The 20,750-nt window shown below is 42.0% G+C and overlaps 1 protein-coding gene across 3 annotated transcripts in view; it reads left to right on the forward strand.

Annotated features, from left to right (window-relative positions):
* Nucleotides 1-2,228: 2,228 nt before the first annotated feature.
* The window catches only part of C9H4orf19 (chromosome 9 C4orf19 homolog), a 55,390-nt gene continuing 36,868 nt past the window's right edge, over nucleotides 2,229-20,750 (forward strand). For 2 of the 3 annotated variants that reach the window (XM_061584604.1, XM_061584606.1), the window contains exon 1: nucleotides 2,308-2,552. The gene's annotated coding sequence lies outside the window, so the exon portion shown is untranslated. The other variant, XM_061584605.1, reaches the window with a different exon arrangement.

A 20,750-nucleotide genomic window follows, 5' to 3' on the forward strand; every position in this document is an offset into this window, starting at 1 on the left:
AGTTTGGTTGCTGGTCACACCTTTTGGGTTAGAGTTTGAAATGGAAATGGACTGCCTTCAAGTCGATCCCAACTTATAGCAACCTTTGCCTCCCTCTGAGGCTAGTCCTCCCCAGCTGGCTAGGGCCTGCTCAGCTTGCCACAGCTGCACAAGCCAGCCCCTTCCTTGTCCGCAACTGCCAGCTGGGGGGCAACTGGGCTCCTTGGGACTCTGCAGCTTGCCCAAGGCTGCACAGGTGCCAGGGCACATAACCCCTGAGCCACTCACTGTGGGAGTGATCCTTAGCTGGCCCTTGACACCCAGGAGACACGAGCGGGGATTTGAACTCACAGACTCTGGACTCCAGCCAGGCTGTCCTCCCCACTGTGCTATACCAGCTGTCTGGGTTAGAGTTTAGTGCCCTAAAATACAACGCTCCTTTGCATCTTTGTCCTGCAGGAAAAGATTGATGACGACAATCTTTGGGTAGCACTTTTCTGCCATTACTTGTATTCTCAGTGCCACTCTACATATTTGGATTCTATAATTTTTCTCCATGTTCTTTCATCTATGTCTACTTAAAAGGCTTTTCTAGAAATGCAGTGGTTCCTCAGTTTGTGAGCGATTACTCATTACGTACCAAACTACATGTTACATTATTCAAGTTTTTTTTAAAAAAAAACCACCATGTTTAATTGGTCATTTTTATTTTGAAGACAAAGCTGTGCAGCCTTAATCCAGATTGGGACTGCATGCCAAATAATCCTACCTGATATTTGTTTCTGAAGGTGTTTGCAGTAACAGCATCTTCAAGGGCAAATACCAGCCAGTGGGGATTATTTTTAGCAGGACACTGACATGGAGTCCCAATCTGGATTTGGAGGACATGTTCTCTTTTTCTTCAAAACAAAAGTGGCCAATTTAAGCACACTTTTAAACATGCATATATAATGTGCAGTTTGGCTCTCATTGAGTAATCCCTTACAAACTGAGGAACCGCTGTATTTCTAGAAACATGGGAAAACACTATAAAAGCACTATAAAAATGGAAAAAAACTGGAGAAAATATGCAGAATTGGTGCTAATTATGTCAACATCTAATCTCATGGAAGAAAAAGCAGAGACATGGCATTTGTTATGCAGAGCAGCATTCTGATCACTATAGGTTTTACATTTGCATTATAAACTCAATTAAAACAATAGTTGCTCTAAGTCTCATGTGTGGAAAATGTCCTTAGCCTTCCTCAATGGGAAGAAAGGCAGAATGACTGTGATTTGCAATTTTGCAGCCCAGTAGCCCTTTTCTATTCTAATGTCGTAGTCTGCATTTTCTTTGCTCCATGCAGTGACTGTGCACTTAAACTTGAAGGGATCCGGTGCATGAGGGATTTGCATGATTTTGGCCAGAACTAGCACCCAAATTTTGGCAACAACTCATGCAAGACTCATGCCAAAAGGATATACAAAGGCACTTCAGACAAGTCTAGTTTCATGTGAGACCCATTCAGCCTGGGTCATTTAGTGTTTGTTTCTCTTCAAAGCTACAGTCCTTACTTTGGAAGTAAGTCTGTGACTGAAATCAATGGAACGTATTTTACAGATTAATCAATGGTAAACTTAGGCTGTGAAGGCCAGTCTTTGCTTCTCACAAGGGTTGCCAACACTTCCGTCACCCTCTGTAGCTATGTCTTTAACAGCAGTTTGATGTGCAGACATTCACAGATGGTTATTTTCATCGGTATAGTATGCTGTGACAAGCTTCACAATATGCTTGTCTGCACACCAATATGCTGATAGACGTCAGAAGAGTCTTTTCAGACTGGTGTTTTGTTTTGGTCAGTTGACAACCCTACTCACTGTCAGTAGAAATAACACGTCTGAGTTGTTCCAGGATTGCATGTAAACAATCCCGATGGCATTATTTTCAAGGAAAATATGCAGAATAAGCTTCTGACAATGCGATCCAATACATGTCTACACGGAAGTCTCATTGAACTTGATGGAGCTGACAGGTAAATGGGTGTAGGACAGCAACCTTCGTTTCCATATGGCACTAGCAAGAACTGTAGCGATTGTAATTCCTGAGTTACATGATTCACTCAACAGGAAGAGGGCTGCCCGCCTGTTCTTTGACTTTTAGAGGGAACAGAGTAAGGAGGACACGCAACAACACAGTCACAAGAACCTGCTTGGACTGCTACAAAAATATCCATTGTGTATTAAAGCCATCACGTGGGCTGTTTTAGTTTTGTTTGCTTTTTTTAAAAAAACGCTGCAGGAGCAATGAGGTTTGGCAGGTTTTCCATCTAGCTCGCAGGTAAAGGGTTACGGAGTCTATGAAGTCTTAAATGTAAACTTTAAAGGGTTTTATTTTCATCGGCGGGCACGTGACTCCCGGGTACCCAATGACACTAACGACAGTGTCTCTCATTAAGAGGTCATGCAAATACTTTCCTGCTAAAGGAGGCATTTGTTGTAACATATTTAGCATTCAAATGCAGAAGCTGGGCTTAAGCTATGGGCGATCCTAATCAGCAACCGGCTTGGCTGTCCGAACAGAACAAAAGCTGCAGGTAGGAGAAGTTCCTCTCTCTGTTAAAGCTTTTGTCAATTTCCGCGAGAGACTTTTTAAACTGGGGCGCCTGGCATGATGCTAGCATGATGACTGCGATCCTCCCTTCATATTGAAACCTACTAGGGTTTCACCTGTTACTGCAAGAAGTGCTGTTTGTTTCTAATGGAAAATGAGCAAATGCATTCTTCCAGGCACAGGTACCAGTGGCCCCAAACTTTCTGAAACGTCTTGTTTATTAATTTAACTGATGGGCTGGGGTAGAATGAAAGGGGTGCTTCCAGTGTATTGTAGGGTCAGTTTTGTTTATGCATGCGAGGTTTTTTGCAGCACCCACAGCACATTCTTGGTATCAGAATGCTAGCCTATATTCCCTTCGCCCTTTTTAACTGGATTTACCCTGGTGGTGGTGGTAATATGTTAAAATAAACCTGTTTCCAGTGATCTTTGTGATATCTCAATGACCAGTTTGCAAATTAAAACTAATGGGCATAATATCAGGTAAATAAATACCTGTCTTTAAATGGAGATGGGGAGGGAATCTGTGGAAATTGCTTGGAGAAAGGACTTTAAACATATTTGGCACAGGTCTCTCTAAAGGCTGGGGTTGCACCAGGTTGAATGGGAAGTTGCTTCACACATTGACTCCAGTTCCACTGAAGTTAGCCAGGACTAATTTCCCTTAAACCCATGAGAGCAAGTTAGTCACAGCTACCCTTCATACAACGTAACTTAAAAAAAAGTGAACATAATGAATACATGCTTGCAAACTTGTGTGTCCTACAGACATGCTTGTTAGGAAGCTGGGATTAGATGAGGCTCCTGGCTGAGTGAACACTTGACAGCAAACCTGGGGTTCCTACCATAGAACGTGTGAAAGGGTCTCGGACAAGAAGCAAGCTGTAGAAGCTGGCAATTGGGGAGAAGGAAAGGTAGAAGAATGGGTAAACCTAAAGTCTGAAAAAATGTATCACATGCATGTACAAATGTGAACTGTCTCTGACTTGGGCAATAATTGGCTCAAGTTGCTACTGTTGACCTCTACACGTCATGTGAAAGGGGACAATATTGGGAGAAAGTGAGACTCTCCCACCTTCTCCACCAGGTGTTCCATAACTTCAGGAATTCTCTGTCTCCTTATCTTCCTACCCCAGTTATGGAACTCCTTTCCATGATTTGCTTGCCCAAAACCAAGCCTGATCACCTTTTGGAAGCCCTCTACTTGGAGCCTTGGGGACTCAGGGTTAAATTAGTGAAGGGTACATCTCAGTTAACTCCTTTCATTTGATGTGGTAGGAGATCGCTTTTGTTATGCCCACTTTTGGAATGGAAAAATGTCAGAATCTAGAGACTAACACATTTGTTATGGCAACAGCTTTCATGGACTTGAATTCTCCATTAGACATTAGTCAATGAAAACTTATGCTATAGTAAATGTGTTAGTATTTAAGGTGTCACAAAACTCTTAGCTTTGCTGCAACAAAAACAACAATCAAGTCAACAACTCTGGAAGTTGTTACTTTGGGATGGAGTGGCCAGGTTTGTTCTAGAACATGATGGCATAGGTGGTGTTTTGCCATGATCCACTCCCTGATATTGTTAGTTGCTGTGTTTGACAATCCTAGCATTTATTGTTCCATCAGTTATTTCCATTGGAGATTTAGAGAAACTTAGCACATATATGGGTCTGCAGGAAGCATTGCAGATGGTTACATAAAAGTATTTCTTTATCCTATTGGGGATGGAAAGATTTTAGGGGTTTCCTTCAAAACTTAACTACATAATGCATTTCTAGTGGTTCTAACAAGCTTCTTCTCCAAGCTTGCAATACTTTAAAAAGTAAGTGTTGCTGTCCTCATTTAATAAACTATATGGGCATGTTGGCTCCATACAAAGCAGTTAATGTACTGGGTCAAATTTTCAGCAGTGTAGTGATCAATAATCCTTTGCAGAACCATCTGTATTATGTCAGACATATTTGTAGTCAAACTCGAATTAGGTCTGTTACTGTCTGAGTGTGATTGACAATGTCTGTTAATTTAAATAGACTTAGTCAGATCCAGCAAGTCAGTTCTTAACGTTCCTGAAACTTATATTTATTGGACTAGATGTGCAGAAAATTCAGGCAGGCCCATACATATCTACTTTAGTGAAGTTCCATGTGTTAAAACCAGTTGTCTGAACTCAGGAGCAGATTGCAGTCTACTGTATGTGTGCAGATGTGTACTGTATTTGTCCCCAAGGTGTCTTAGCCCACCACGGTCCTTAGTTTGTTGTTTATGTAAGCCATGGTTATGAGGAAAGTCATTGTAAAAATTCTTCAGAACAAAAAGCATCAGGAGGATGATGAGCTCTAGTTCCTAATCATGATTTTCTATGGTGGCACAAATGTTCCTCATCATGTTTCTTAGGGCAATCCAACTTGCAACCAGGTCAAGGCATCTTTTATTTCAGACAGCTTTTATTTATTGAGATGTGGTTTGGATGAGTTCTTGATTTTCTCATATTTTCTGGGTGTTCTTATAATTTAGTAGATGTTATTTCTCATGGAATGTGATCTTATCTTCATAGATTACTTATAAAAGATTATTTAAAAGCGACTAAGGCTGTTTCCTTAAGCACACCAACTTCAGAGTAAGCCCTATTGAATACATTGGGATATACTTCATGCATCGGATTGTACTACATGAAATAGATCAGTTATGGCAAGGGTGACTAACCTCCAGATGTTGTTGGACTACAACTCCTATCATCCCAGACAAATGGCCATCCTGGCTGGGGCTGATGGGAGTTAGAAGTCTAACAATATTTGGAGGACCACAGGTTAGCTACCCCTGTGTTACAGCATGGGCCGGCTAAAGTTAAACACTTTGGAATGCCATTCATGTCAATGAGAGAGTTACAAATGTGCTTAAATGTTTCCCATTTAATATTATCATATGATTTGGAGTTGTAAATGTATCTTTGCTTTTGGGGACCTGATGATCAAGGAGATTGGACTGATCATTGGGTGAGAAGTGTACCTAGAGCCTAGACTGTGTCTGCTTTCAATTTTTGCTTTAACTTTGAACAATAGCCTGGTCCCAACATATGGTCTGAATGCACCTGAGGCCATCACCTTGCTGAAGCTAAGCAGGTCTGGTCAGTGCCGGGATAGGTGACTTCCTGGGAAACACATGTATGCCGCCTTGGGTTTCTGTGATGAAAGTAAGGTGGGGTATATCAGCAAGAAATAAATAAACTACCTTGTAAAACTTTAATTGTTCACTTGTTGACCACTGCATGCCTGACTGTGGCCCAGGGCTGGAAGGATGCCTCTACAATTACATTGGACATCTGGTTCAGGAAGGCCTTTTTTATCACTGTTTCTGAAAAAAAACTAACCCACCATCTCAAGAAGACTAGTGGTGAGGTGGACCGATTTGACTATGCTGCCATTTGAGGGCCTTTTGTATGACCAGACAAGCTCATGGATAGACAGTGCCGGCATTCCTGATGACCGATCCCACATTTATTTCTTTTGCATGTCTCTCTTTTCTCTTCCCTCCTCCCCCAAGCATGCTTCATGCTTTCTAGTCTTTGTTTTTTTTACTACATTGCTCCTGTTTTGGTAGGATATTTCCCCAGCCCTGGTCTATGTTACGTTTCGCTATGCATTTATTCTGTTTGGCTTGTATCGTGTGATTTTTTTTAATACAGGTTTTTTAAAATTACAAAAAAAGTTTCCCACTGAAAAGTATAGGAAAATATGTGCTTAGCTGAATGGTCCTTGTATGTTTAGCACTATCAGAAGACCCAGTAGTGACTAATGGTAATACTTTGCATAGCTATTTTGGTACATCTAGTTAAGGAAATGCACATGATTACTACTATTGTTTGCTTGTTACATAGCCAGTACAGGTAAGGAGTGGCCACCAACTTGAAAAATGGTAGAGCCCTTTTATTGCGGCCTTACTTTTATTTTAAATAATGGTTGTGCATACACTGGGTGCGTCCTGAAAATCCAGTATTGAGTATCTTAAAAAGGTAAATGTGAGAGATGTTGAGTTACGTCATGTGTTCCTGGAGCACTTAAAAAAAGAATAGCAAATATTTGATCAGGGAGGTAAATACAACTGTTCCATGTCTTTAGCAAAACACTTATAAACCATTCCTAAACTAATTTGCCTCACTGCTATGTGGAGTCTGGCTTTCACACCCACATTATTCGGAAGCAGCAAATAGTACTGAGTATAAACCAGCTTTACTAAATCCTTCCTGTAAATTGGAATAGTCCTTTTGGACAGTATCTCTAAAGCAGAGCATGGCGCTGGCTGGGGCTGATGGGAGCTGTAGTTCAAAAAAGTAACTTTTCCAAGCTCTGCTCTAAAGCATTATGTAAATGTTAAAGACATATCCGGGGAAACTCTTCATGCGTTTGTAAGTTGTAATACTCCTGTTCTCCCTGCCTGAAGGCCTCCTGCACATATAACACATTACCGAAATCTCCCTTTACTTCCTATACTATGTAGTCCTTGACTCTGCAATAGCCACTCCTACTCTGGGTTTTGAAGCAGTGTGTGTTAGTAAACTGGCCATAATGACATGTGAGTGCTGTTGGTGGCACTTTTACCTGAACAACGTTTAACAAAATGCTTAATCTCACAATGAACCTGCTGGTGCTTATTACAGTATCGTTACAATTCAAACATATTTTACTCTCTGTTGTGGGAGAGAGCCAATGTACCAGCATACGTTTCTATGGGCATGTATTTACATGGTGGAAGGTGGGTGAAAAACCTGGGGAAAAGTCTTGGGCGCATATATTAAAAGGCATCCCAATGACTCTCCAAAAGCCAAAATAGGGGCATTGCTTTTCCAGGGTACCAGAGAAGAGGAGATGCAGTTATTTTCCCTTGGTTTGATCAAAAGTACCTTTCAGGGCAATTTTAGTAGGGAAACCATGTGAGCAAAAAAGTTTCGCTTCACCCTTATCATTCTTTCACTACAGAATGAAGAAAATATCAGGGCAGGAGGCAGGAGTACAGTGGCAATTTCAGAAGTACAGGGTCCCTTCATGATAGTCACAGCCATGCCCCCAGGAGTCACTGTCTCGTCTGCAATCACAGCATTATAGATCCAGAATAAAACTGCTGTGTGGATATGTTTCCCTCCCCCTTCTCAATCTCTTTCCCTCTGGGGGCTAAATGTAGCCAGAAATGTTTTGATTTTAAGAATTCCAAAATGAAGGCAAGTGTGGGATTGGGATTTGGGAAACCAAGATATTTTTCCATGAAGTTCACTTCTCACTTATCCTAGGAGCCAACTAGCATGAAAGGGAAGGTGTTTGTTAGCTTCTGAGAAGATACTTTTTAGTGACTTATTCACCTCCTTTCATTCTGATTGGCTCTAATCAGCACAAAAGGACAAGGAAGTCTATTGTTACCCAAGTGAGAAGACTCTTCTCAGTGGCTAACATCCTCCCCTTTCATGTTGATTTGCTCATGCATTGGGACACTGCTTTCAAATGATTAAAGTGTCTATGACCCCCTGCAACCTTGGACAACTACACCCCTGCCTGGAGAAACTACAGTACACGCAACTGAGCATCACAAAGTAGTTTTGTCCTTGGCATGGTTTCTCTTTTATTTATTACATTAATAATCTTATATTTCACTTTTCCTACAAGAATATGGGGTAGCAATAGCACTTGCTATTTTAGCTTCACAACAACCTTGTGAGGTAAGTTATACAGTAACTGGTCCAAGGCCACCGGTGACATTCATGGCTGAGTGACACTGTAACAATTATTTCACACCGGGTCTATTTTCTCACTTTGCCTTTTTTTTTTTGTCATGTCTGAATGCCAGTCTTGCTTGATGGCATACAACTGAGGTATTAATTAACAGTCCAATATTATAATTTGGCATGAAAGGATGAAAGGTCAAATAGAGCCTTTATCTGTCTCCTTTCCCATCCATCCCAGACATTTAATTTCTAAAGACTGAGGAAGGGGGAGGGACCTGAGACCCTCTGGTATTCTCCATATCTAATTAAGCAGGTGGGGCACTGAAACAAAACATTGCAGCATTGCATGCATCTGTTCAGAGTTCTAGCTATTCCTTTCCTCCTGCCTAGTTTTCCTGCCCCTGGCCACAATGGTTAATCAGCATTCTGCGCCTACTGAGCATGCTCAGTTCTTCTGGCTTTTTTAAAAAAATTGTCCTGCTTTCTGGGTTGTTTTTCCTCCATTTGGGGTTCTTCTTTTGGAGGGCAGATGCCACCTGTTTCAATGGGCAGCTGTTCCCTTCTGTCCCCTGGGGACAATTAAAAATAGTATTTCAGTATTAACCTGGAAATAACTACAGACAACAAGATCATTCTCTGTGTGTCTCTTCCTCTCTCCTCCTCTGTCAGCCTTTGCCCCCCCCCCAGTTTCAGTTTTTCTCTCTCAGCCAGCATTCTGTAGCCATTGACTTTTTCATTTGTGCTGTTTATTAGGGTTCCCCGGCTCTTCAGGATTTTTTGCTTTAAAAAAAAAGTTTGTAGCCTTGCAAACCTCAGGGGGATTCTGAGTCTGCTGATACCTCCCTTGTAGGCATAGGTGGTGTAGTTTTGGTTATACTGTTAGAACTGGGAACGGAGGGAATTGTGATGCTCAAACTTGGCACTTTGGTGCTCATAAATGGCGATCCAAAATCTCTTGCCTAAGGTTACTACTTCACTCTGCCTGTTTCCACAGGCATTCCCTTGATTTCTCAGCCTCCTGTTGCAGTGTTGTTTTAATGGGATTATTTTATTGTCTGTTTTCATGACGGATGATTGTTTTCATGTTTGTGTACCTAGTAATACAAAGTATAAACTGCTTAGAAGCCAATATTGGCATTAAGCAGTAATAATGATGATGGTGGGGTCCACAATGAGTATAAGTAAATACAAACAAAGAGAATTTCTTGGAGATGATTCTGCTGTGAAACTTTAGCAGATTGTAGAATGCCACCCTTCCTATGCAACTGTGATTTTCATATACTTGATAGCATATCTGTGAATATTATTCTTAGAGAAGACAGCGGGGAGCTAAAAAGCAGAGCTGTCAACCTATTAAAGGTAAAATATCTGCCTTTTAACTAGTCGATTTTCCTGTTACCATAATGTATGACAGGGGAGAAATCGTAATGATATGTTGCTGTAGTTATTAACACTGTTTAACAGTTTCAGTTGTGACACCTATTCATCCTCCCACCCCATTTCACATGCTCATAAATTCCAGTAACATTTATCTATCAGCAAAATCAAAGGAGGGCTGAATGAAGGTTAGTGGTTTTTGAGTAATGATCGCAGAAATGTCTCTATATGGGCAACTAGGCTGTTCATGGAAGAATTAGCACTACAACCTTAAATACCACTAAGGAGCAGTTCTTAAAACACTCCCCGAGCCCCAGACATAGTCTTGCTCATTTAAAATGGCATGAATCCTCAAGAGAAGCTAGAGGACTTGTTTTCTGCTGCCACAACTAGATCTCATGGTTTTAGTTATAGGAGGGTAAATTTAGGTTGAACATTTGGAGGACAATGTCTTAACACTAAGAGCATTTCAACAAGGGAAACAATTACCTGGAGGGGGGCTCTCCCTCCCTGGAGGTCTTCCAACGGGCTGGGCAACTATCTGTAGGTAATGCTCTAGCTCTCGATTTTCTACATTGAGGAGGTGGTGGTGGGACCAAAAAGCCTACAAGACAGCTCCAGCTTGATGATGCTACCAAACCCAGTATCTTTGAGATACTGAAGGAACATACAACATAAAAAACAAAAATATTATCAGATGAAAATGCCACAATTGGTGTGGGTTTTCCCCCTATTCCATATTATAGTAAGATACTACAATCTCCACTGCAAAAAAAGTGTAACCTTAATTACCAGCTCCACCTGTTAATCATTATTCTGTTAGCTCATTAATCTGTTTAAACTGATAGCCTTTTTAAAGATATTAAAAAAGAAAGTTAGTTTATTAATCTACCAATGACACACACACACAGAGTATCTTTTAAAATAATTCTAATTGGGTTGCCACTATTTTTTCTTCTAGCAGAGGCATTTTGCCTTTAGCATGCCTGACAGATCTTCAACAGATGCAGTGTTTTCCTATGCTGGGAAAACCTTGCACCCATTGATGGTCTGGTTATCATGCAATAGTTAAAGGCACAAGGCTTGAGGGAATAATGGCACAACAAGGCTGGCTAATGGTTTAACTGGTGTTAAACAATTATTTAACCGAGTTAATAAAAGGAATTAATGAAAGGAAAGCAGGCTCTACGCACTGGGTAACTGCTGTCATAAGCAATTAAATGGATTATGTATGCATGCCAAAGCTAGAAATCCCTTAGCTTAAAAAAGATGCTGATGCCCATCAGCTACTAGGCCAAGTTCAAGGTTCTGGTTTTGGTGTACAAAGCTCTGTGCAGCTTGGGACCAGGATACCTGATAGATCATCTTACCCCTTATATACCCAGTCAATCACTGCACTCTGCAGATGAAGGCCTCCTGGAGATACCATCTATCAGGAGGTCCATTCTGTACAACATAGAAAGCAGACCTTTAGTGTAGTGGCACCTACCCTTTGGAATTCCTTCCCCTTAAATATTAGGTATGCATCATCTCTGCTATCTTTTTGGCACCTACTGAAGACCTTCCTCTTTCAACAAGCCTTTTAAGTAGGGATAGGGTTGCCAGGTTCGTGGCCTGAGACTGATCCTGTATCTTTAGGAGAAGAGAAAGTCAGCCAAGTGCAGGTGTTCTTGCAACGCTGTAATGGGAAAAACCACAAGGTGGAATTCTCCCTTCCCCCTGCACAACTTTTAAAGATACAGAAGACCTCTTGGTTGCCAGGCCCGGCCTCCAAGAAGTCTTCTGTATCTTTAAAAGTTGTGCAGGGGGAAGGGAGAATTCCACCTTGTGGTTTTTCCCATTACTGGGTTGCAAGAACACCTGCACTTGGCTGACTTTCTCTTCTCCTAAAGATACAGGATCAGTCTCAGGCCATGAACCTGGCAACCCTAAGTAGGGACCTTATCCCAGTCTGCATTTATATTGGAATTGTGTTTTAAGATTTTTCAAAGCTGTTTAAAAAAAAAATGTTTTAAAGATGTTTTCTTTTACTGTGTTTTAAAGTGTTTTGTTTTTAAGATGTTTTAAAGTGTTTTTAGTGTTTATGTTTGCTGCCTGGGCTCCTTCTGGGAGGAAGGGTGGGATATAAATTTAATTAATGATGATGATGTTTGTGGTATCTGTTGCTGGTACCAAGGATTTTGTGCTCTTTCCTTTGCCTCCTGTTTGACCTTAACGGGTCTTATTTCTTCTCTGCTCAATGGCACCTGCTTAATTCCCATTCATACCCATCTAGCAATGGTTTCCTGCTATATCAGCAGGTACCAGTCAAATTCTAAAAACCTAACATACACACCTGCAAGTGACATGCATGGTTGCAGACAATATGATAATTAACAAAGAATAGCTTCTTATTGCTGAAGTACAAATGCAGAAAACAAAAGCTGAACAGATTGGTCACCATACTTTTTCCTGGTTGCAAGCTGATTATTAAGAGAAAGCTGCCACTTTGTTTTCTTTCTGGCAGAGTTCCTTTGCTTTTAACAGTTGTGTGACAGATTGAAATTCAGTAAGCTGAACCTTTACCCACCACTGTATTCCCATGCCAGGTAAAGCTGCACCTGTTGTGTGTATTTTAAGTTTTGCTTGCCATACAGCTATCAAAAGCACAGGAGTTCTCCCGGAATAAAAAAAAAGCTGTGAGTCCTACATGGCTAACATGATATTTGGAGTGTGTGTGTGTGTGTTAAATCTTTTTTTTTACATTTATTTAATGTTTAAACTTATTGACTTTAGGCATTACATCTCTTATTGCTGCCCTGGTCTTCTTCTGGAGGAAGAGTGGGATAAAAATGTAATATACATAAATATTTTAGTATGGAATTAATTTAGAATGTATTTTAATACTGTTGTTTTGAGACTGTTATATCACTGTATATCACATTCCCATGGATTACTGTTCAGTTTTAGTTCTGTATTCAAAGTGTGATTGTAAAACAATAGATTAAAGTTACTTGTCACCAGTTACTTGTCCATAATATGTAGGCTCATGTTGAGGGTCTACTTTGTTAACTTCAAAATTAAAAGGTCATATTATAGTAACACAACTACCAAACTGCAATAATTTTCCTTAACACAGGCATAATGTAGTTCTCATTCTCCCTGTAAACATCAGGAAAAACTGGTAACTACGAGCACCCTTCCCAAAACTAGTTTTACCAAGGAAGTTTCCAGTTCTATAAGAGGCTTTTTCCCCTTTATGTTTAAAATCTGTTGGTTTACTTTTTTGAGTCATATCAGGTGTCTTTTGGGGAAAACCGACCTAAGAATTGTAATGTCTCTCCGCTGGAGTGAAAGCATAAGTAGGGCAAAATACTAGAACTGACTAGTTCTCTCCCAAGACAGCAAGTTTCCAAGGATTCAGTGCCGAGGTGCATCCATGTGCTTCTGACATAAAATAAATGACTTTAAAGGTGGATTCCAATAAGCATGAATAAGCCACGCAGTTGCTGCTTAATACCATACCATGTTGGTAGGTAGATCTACGTAAATCTATTTATAATCTCTGTTTCCATGGTTTCCTGAGCAGATGCAGAGTGGTGGTAATAGTGGGGTTGTCCAAGATACCTTCCTCTCACTTTAGCTTTCTGTACTTGTAACCTGCCTTCTAGGCTGTTACAGAGGACTTTCTGATTCTCAGCAGCAAATCTGGATCTCCAAAGTTTGGGCTTTGCCTCACCAACAGAATAGTTATTTATAGGGCTGTGCCCTGGGAAAGAATTTGCTTTTTTATATTTAAAATTATTTGCATATTTTTTCAGAAAACCTTCTTTTGTGTTTTGTTAAACTCGATTTCGTTAATTCATTTCTCAGATTTCAGTTAGGAAAATAGCAAGGGGGGGAGGTCCAGCAAGGACCCTTTAGTACTTCCATTGATTTGCATAGTGGTAGAAAGATAGACTGCACTCCCTAAAATTATAGAGGGTTCATGTAGGCTGTATCCCCTAAAAAGGCAAGGTTGTACTTCCTAAATACTAGATGGGGAGAAGCCCAGCTCCCTCCAAGGACCCTCAGAACAAGAGGGTTTTTTGTCCTCCCCTCCCCATAGGTGCATCTGTACTAGGGTTGCCAGGTCAGAAGCATCCCAAACCCTGAGATTTCAGAGGCGGATCCTAGTGATGTCATGGGGGTGGGCCCTGGTGATGTCATGGGGCGGGCCCTGGTGATATCATTAAGCATGGTACATTAAGCCTCAACCACACTTGCTTGGAGCTTGCCATTCAAACAAAAAAAATCTCTGATTAGAAATTAAGATAGAAATCTTAGCTAAATGAGGGTGTTTCCAGGTCCAGCTGAAGTGACAAGATCATTCCTACTTACCTGCTTAGAGATCCTGGTTAAGGGACATTTATTTATTTATTTTTATTTTAAAATATTTCTATCCCACCCTTCTACCCTATATTAGAGCACTTAGGGCGGCTTACAAAAATAAAATCAAACACGTACATAATAAAATTGTAAACAGTAAAATCACAAAAACATTAAAATAAATTAAAATACATAAAATACAATTAAAATACATAAAATACTATATATATATATATATATATATATACACACACACATACATATATAGAGAGAGTGGTACTAAAGGGACTACAAAGGTAAAATTTAACGTAGAAGGCATAAAATCAGTGTCAGGCTCTACCTTCAGTCCCTCCCAAAGGCTCTCCGGAACAAGATCGTTTTCAGAAGTCTCCAGAAAACCAACAAGGAGAGAGCAGAGCAGACTTCTTGGGAAGCCACAGCTGAAAAAGCTCTTTCCCGCATGCCTGTTGTCATGGCCCCGTCAGAGGACTCCTCAGATGAGGATGACTTGGGAGTAACAGCAGCAGACCCAGGAGCAGCAGGAGACACGGAGGAGCCTCCTGAGAATCCAGCTCCTTCTGCCCCTCAGCTGCAGAGCACCCCAGGGACAGCAGAGGCCCTGCAGCCAGACACAGACAGTGAACAGGATACTCCCCCCTCACCTGCAGAACGTAGACAGCAGAAGGTCAGGCAGAAGAGAGGCAGGCCTGTCTCCTTCAGGCCCAAACGCTGAGGACTCACACCTGCTGTCAACCTTGCTCTTTATAAGGCACACCTTGGCTGCAGCTTGTTGCTGACTGCAACGTCAGGCGTGGCTTGTGTGTTCCTAGTTTCCTGGCACCCTCTTTTGGACTGACCCCTTGGCACTTGATCCCGGACCTCTACTGACCTCACTTCCGGACTCCTGACTCGGCAAGTACGCTTCGGATAAGCCTGGCCCTTATCAGCTCCCCTCCTCCTAGACCTGGCAGATTTATGACCAGACTGCTGGCTAAGGACTTTGCTTCCCTGCCAACCACCCAGGAATTTCCAGCCCCCCACCGGCACTGCTGACACAGTGTAGAGCTGACACCTGTCAGTCTAACATCTTGTATTCCATTTCAATCGGGTTTTAGGCCTGGTTTCGGCACCGAGACAGCCTTGGTTGCCCTGTATGATGACCTATGTCGGGAGAGGGACGGAGGGAGTGTAACTCTGTTGATTCTCCTTGATCTCTCAGTGGCTTTTGATACCATCGACCATGGTATCCTTCTGGAGAGGCTCGCGGAGTTGGGAGTTGGTGGTACTGCTTGGCAGTGGTTCCGCTCCTACTTGGCGGGTCGTCTCCAGAAGGTAGTGCTTGGGGAACACTGCTCAACACCGTGGGTTCTCCAATGTGGAGTCCCACAGGGGTCAGTTCTGTCTCCCATGCTTTTCAACATCTACATGAAGCCGTTGGGTGCGGTCATCAGGAGTTTTGGAGTGCGTTGTCATCAGTACGCTGATGACACACAACTCTACTTCTCCTTTTCATCTTCTTCAGGTGAGGCTGTCAATGTGCTGGACCATTGCCTGGCCGCGATAATGGACTGGATGAGAGCTAACAAACTGAGGCTCAATCCAGACAAGACTGAGATGCTGTTGGTGCGTGGTTTCTCTGATCAGGTGGTGGATATACACCCTGTCCTGGACGGGGTTACACTCCCCCTAAAGGAACGGGTTCGTAGTCTGGGAGTCTTTTTAGATCCTTCCCTGTCACTTGAGGCTCAAGTAGCCTCGGTGGCACAGAACGCGTTCTACCAACTTCGGTTGGTAGCCCAACTACGTCCCTACTTGACCAGGGAGGACCTCACATCAGTTGTACATGCTCTGGTAACCTCGCAATTGGATTACTGCAGTGCGCTCTACGTAGGGCTGCCTCTAAAGACAGTTTGGAAGCTACAGCTCGTGCAAAACGTGGCGGCCAGACTGATAACGTGGACCAAGCAGTCCGAACATATAACACCTGTTCTGGCTCGCTTGCACTGGCTTCTAATATGCTTCCGGGCCAGATTCAAAGTGCTGGTTTTAACCTATAAAGCCTTATACGGCGCGGGACCACAATACCTGCTGGAACGCCTTTCCCGATATGAACCTGCCCGTACACTACGTTCTACATCGAAGGCCCTCCTCCGAGTTCCGACTCATAGAGAAGCTCGGAGGGTGGTAACAAGAACTAGGGCCTTCTCGGTGGTGGCCCCCGAACTGTGGAACAGCCTCCCCAATGAGGTGTGCTTGGCGCCGACGTTACTATCTTTTCGGCGCCAAGTCAAAACCTTCCTCTTTTCCAAGTCATTTTAATTTAACTTAATCTAGTTTTAACATGTGCTGTAACTGTTTTTAGTTTTTTACTCTCTTATATTTTTGTTGTACTTTATTATGGGATTTTATTGTATATTTTTGTATTTCTTTGTTGTGCACCGCCCAGAGAGCTATGCTAGTGGGATGGTATAAAAATTTAACAAATAAATAAATAAATAAATATTCCAGGCACTCAGGGGAGACCAGAGGCAGATGATCTTAAATCCCGGGCAGGTACATATGGACATAAACAGTCCCTCAGGTATATTGGTCCAAGGCCGTTTAAGACTTTAAAGGTCAGAACCAGCACTTTGAATTGGGCCTAGAAACAAATTAGGAGCCAGTGGAGTCTATAAAGCACAGGGGTGATATGCTCCCTTCACCGTGCTCCAGTTAACATTCTGGCTTCTGCATTTGAACCAACTGCAATTTCTGAACTGTTTTCAAAGGCAGCCCCACATAGAGTATGTTACAGTAATCAAGCCTCGATGTCACCAATGCATGTGTTACTGTGGCCAAATCAACTGCCTCCAGGAATGGACGCAGCTGGTAGACCAGTTTGAGTTGGCCAAAAGCACTCCTGTCTACTGCAGCCACCTGATATTCAAGCAGCAGGCCAGGATCAAGGAGGACTCCCAAACTGCAGACCTGCTCCTTCAAGGGGAGTGCAACCCCATCCAGAACAGGTTGCAACCCGTCCCTGGTGCAGTTTTTCCCTTGACCAGCAGTACTTCCATCTTGTCTGTATTAAGTTTCAGTTTGTTAGCCCACATTCAGCCCTTCACAGCCTCCAGGCACCGGTTTAGGATGAGCACTCCCTCCCTGCAATCAGGTGGTAGGGAGAGATAGGCTGAGTGTCATCAGCATATTGATGACATCGTACTCCAGATCTCCTGATGACCTCTCCCAGTGGTTTCATATAAATGTTAAAGAGCATGGGAGACAGAATGGAACCTTGTGGTACCCCACAGGCCAACGGCCAGAGGGTCGAGCAGTAGTCTCCCAGCACCACTTTCTGGGTCCTGTCCGTCAGGTAGGACCGGAGCCACCATAAAACAGTGCCTCCCAATCCCATCCCAGCATCCATTATTGTCAAAACCAGTTGACCACTGCAGAACATTTTTTTAAAAAATATATTAGTTTCCTGCCAAATAAAAGCAGACACCTAAGTAAGCTGTGCCTAAAACTGCTTTAAAAAGGGGATCAGAGGGAAGAGAACGATTTACAACACAATCCTTTCTATGTTCACTCAAAAGTCCCACTTTCAGCACAATCCTAACCACGTCTACTCAGAAGTAAGTCCTATTCAATTCAATGGGGTTAGCTCCCAGGTATGAGGAATTAGCATTGCAGCTGTCTTCCCAGAAAAGCTTCATATTGGGAAGGTTTGCAAAACAGGTTATGAATAGGCTAAAGAAACTGCCTTCTTCTAGTAAAATTTAAACTTGTTTGACTCCTAAATTAGAAAAGTATAACACTGCAGCATGTACACTTTTTAAAACTTCTGTTCAAAAATTATTTGAAAGATAAAATTTATAATATGCCATTTTTGCAAGTAATTAAAAAACTTCGTGTACACCTTTATGCCTACCAAGATCCTGCTGTGATCTTCTGTTGTAGTGCAATCCTATGCATGTTTACTCAGACGCAAGTCCCAATCCTGTACAAAGTACTCTTTATGCTGCTGAAAGCTATATATTTACCGAATTCCTGATGTGAGACAAGCAGGAAAAGGAAACTGTGGGTTTAGGTATTGCCTAGGAGTAAACACATTTTGTCAATCACAACCCTTACTTCACTTATTGGCTAAAAACCTGAAGAGGCAGGGATTAGAGCAGCCGGTAGTAACAGAAGTTGTGGGGGGACTGACATTTTGTTTTATATCTTTTGAACCAGACCACCTAGAAACTTAGTTTTTTAAAAAATTGAAGCGAAGAGTCCAGAGATTAAGGTGAGTCAGCCGGAGATCCGGAGAGGACCCCCAAAAACTGGAGGCTGTGGGTGAAAACCGGACACCTGGTAGCCCTAATCTGTACCAAATGCCCTGTGGGGAAGGAACCTGACGACATGTTATATTTGAATATTGTGATTTTATTCACATCTCTATTACTTGTAAGCTGCTCTGGAAGGATTTGTATTTGGAAATGTAAGAGATCAATAATCTAAATAAATACAAAAGCAGAAGCAGCAGCAGCAGCCATAAAACCAGAAAAATCCTGTGGAAGTCATAACCCTGTAACTAAGACTAGCTAGTTTGGTGCTGGGTGAGCTTTTGTGGGAACCTTTTGTGACTGTCACCTTTTTTCTACCAGCTTCTGCACCTTTTTAACAGGTGGATAATAAGCAAAATTCAGTAAAGGTTTCTGACACTGGATTGCCAGCGTGGGGAAACCCTTTCCTGGGTTCCTGCTGGGAGAAAGGGTGGGATATAAATCTAATCAAATAAATAAGACTTAAATCATGCCACAGTTTGCCCCTTAGTCTGCTGTATCTTTTAGGTTTCTAAGAAAACGAGCTTTGAATTTAATGCTGTTTTGGCTTCTAGAGCCCCCATCAGCAAATTTCTTTGCTGCGGGCTGGATTTGGGCCTAACTCTCTTGCACGATTATGGCTCATTTTGACTTTGGTACTCAGTCCCAGAGTGTGTGTATAAAGGGGAAACCAAATAAAGTGTGCTGGATTTCAGAGTTTTGCTGGAGAAATAATCTTCACTTCTGTTGCTTTAAAGAGACAATAACCTCTTTCAAACAGTAGAAATCCTTGTTTCATCTTGGTGAGTGTATTTTTGGTTTGCCTGCTCTGGGTGGGGTATGGAAAAGGCAATATTTGCCTACTTTGTAGTTCTATTCTTTTCATGTTTGTGTTTTGTATTATCTTTCCCCCCCTGTGAATTTACCAGATGCCAAATGAATTTATGTCTTGCTTTCATTTCAGTTGTCAGAATGTATGGAACTGTTTGCTGAATGTTTAAAATGTCACCAATAGCATCTGGTCTGCATTGCTAAGATATGTGTTCAAAAAATGCCAGCATGTGATTCATAATTGATGGGGAAGTGCAGGATCTCCCCCCCCCAATGGGGCCTAGAAAACTGCAACTAAAAATAGAGGTGCCACTCCTAGGGTAGCCAATGTGCCCTACTTCATAGAGGGCAGCCCCTTATTTGAAAGGCTGTCTGGTCCAAGTCTAGTTTCAAGATAAAGAACTGTAAAAAGGGAAAGCATGGGCTTTAAGGGTATCCAAAAAAAGTTAGATCCTGGTGGTCAGGCTGAACTGGCTCAGAGGTCACTTGGTCACACCCCCACTAGGATGAGACATTTTGTGTTTAAATTATTGAAATGACCCCTTGATTTGCATATATGCAAATAAATTAGCATATACGCATTTAGGCAAATCTGGGTCTTTTTCTTTCTTTCTTTCTAATGATTATGAAGATGCAGAAGTGGCCACCATATGCCTCTTATTTTTTCCTGAATACACATGTCAACTTGTTTTGTCTCCATCTTTGGGGAGCCAAACTGCACATAACATAAAGTGCATGGTTTACTGTTTAGTGTACCTTTTTCTTCCCAATAGACACAGCCGGAGGGAGGGGGGCAGAATCAGGATTGGGACCAAGGTGAACAAGGAAGGGATTAACTCTTTCTCTTGAAACGGCTATTAGCCCTAGAAGGAAAGCTTCCATTAAAGCCCCTCCTCAAGTTCCATGTCCCAGTCCTGATTAAGGGAGTCCCACAGCTGTCTGTCAGTAGTTTAAAAACAAAAATGAAAAGATATGCACAATATCAAACCACGCCTTTATGTCAGTGTAAATTGGCCCTGTTGCATTGTTTTTTTACATCTTTCCTGGCTCTGTTTTTTAAAAAGATACAGGGATGTGATAAACTGTTCCCCTGAGGGAGTTTAACAACCCCATCTGGCAACAGTATTTCACAAGATCTGAATAACACTTCTTCTGGCAAAAAAGATGACAGCACACATGCAATAGCTTAAACCTGCAGAAATGCTTTGATAATAAAAGAAGGATTTATACGGTTTTAAAGATGTTCAGAGACCTATAGGCTGCAATCTACAGAATGGCACTCTTCTCAGTCAGAATGGAAGGGCTCGTTCATACGGCGACTTACTGTGAGATTGGTGCTACTTGCATCCCTGTTTAATTTGCATGGTTCACATGATGTTGCAGGCAATCAGCAGCTATCAGGCAGTTTTCCCGTATCAACCCAATCCAATTCTAATGCGAAAAGAAAAGGAAAAACCGTCTCAGCTTCACTGCACTCCTCCATGTAGGCGCTTTGCCTTTTTTTTTTTTTTTATTGGGCAGGCTCTCTTAAGCCCCATTGACAGCTCCTTCTCTGCCACCCGCAAAAGCTGTGGCAGCTCTGCCTACTTTGCCTTTCACTCACTCCCCCTTCTATTCAGTTTCATATA

Source organism: Rhineura floridana, chromosome 9 (assembly GCF_030035675.1).
Source record: "Rhineura floridana isolate rRhiFlo1 chromosome 9, rRhiFlo1.hap2, whole genome shotgun sequence".
In the NCBI taxonomy this organism is placed as follows: domain Eukaryota; kingdom Metazoa; phylum Chordata; class Lepidosauria; order Squamata; family Rhineuridae; genus Rhineura; species Rhineura floridana.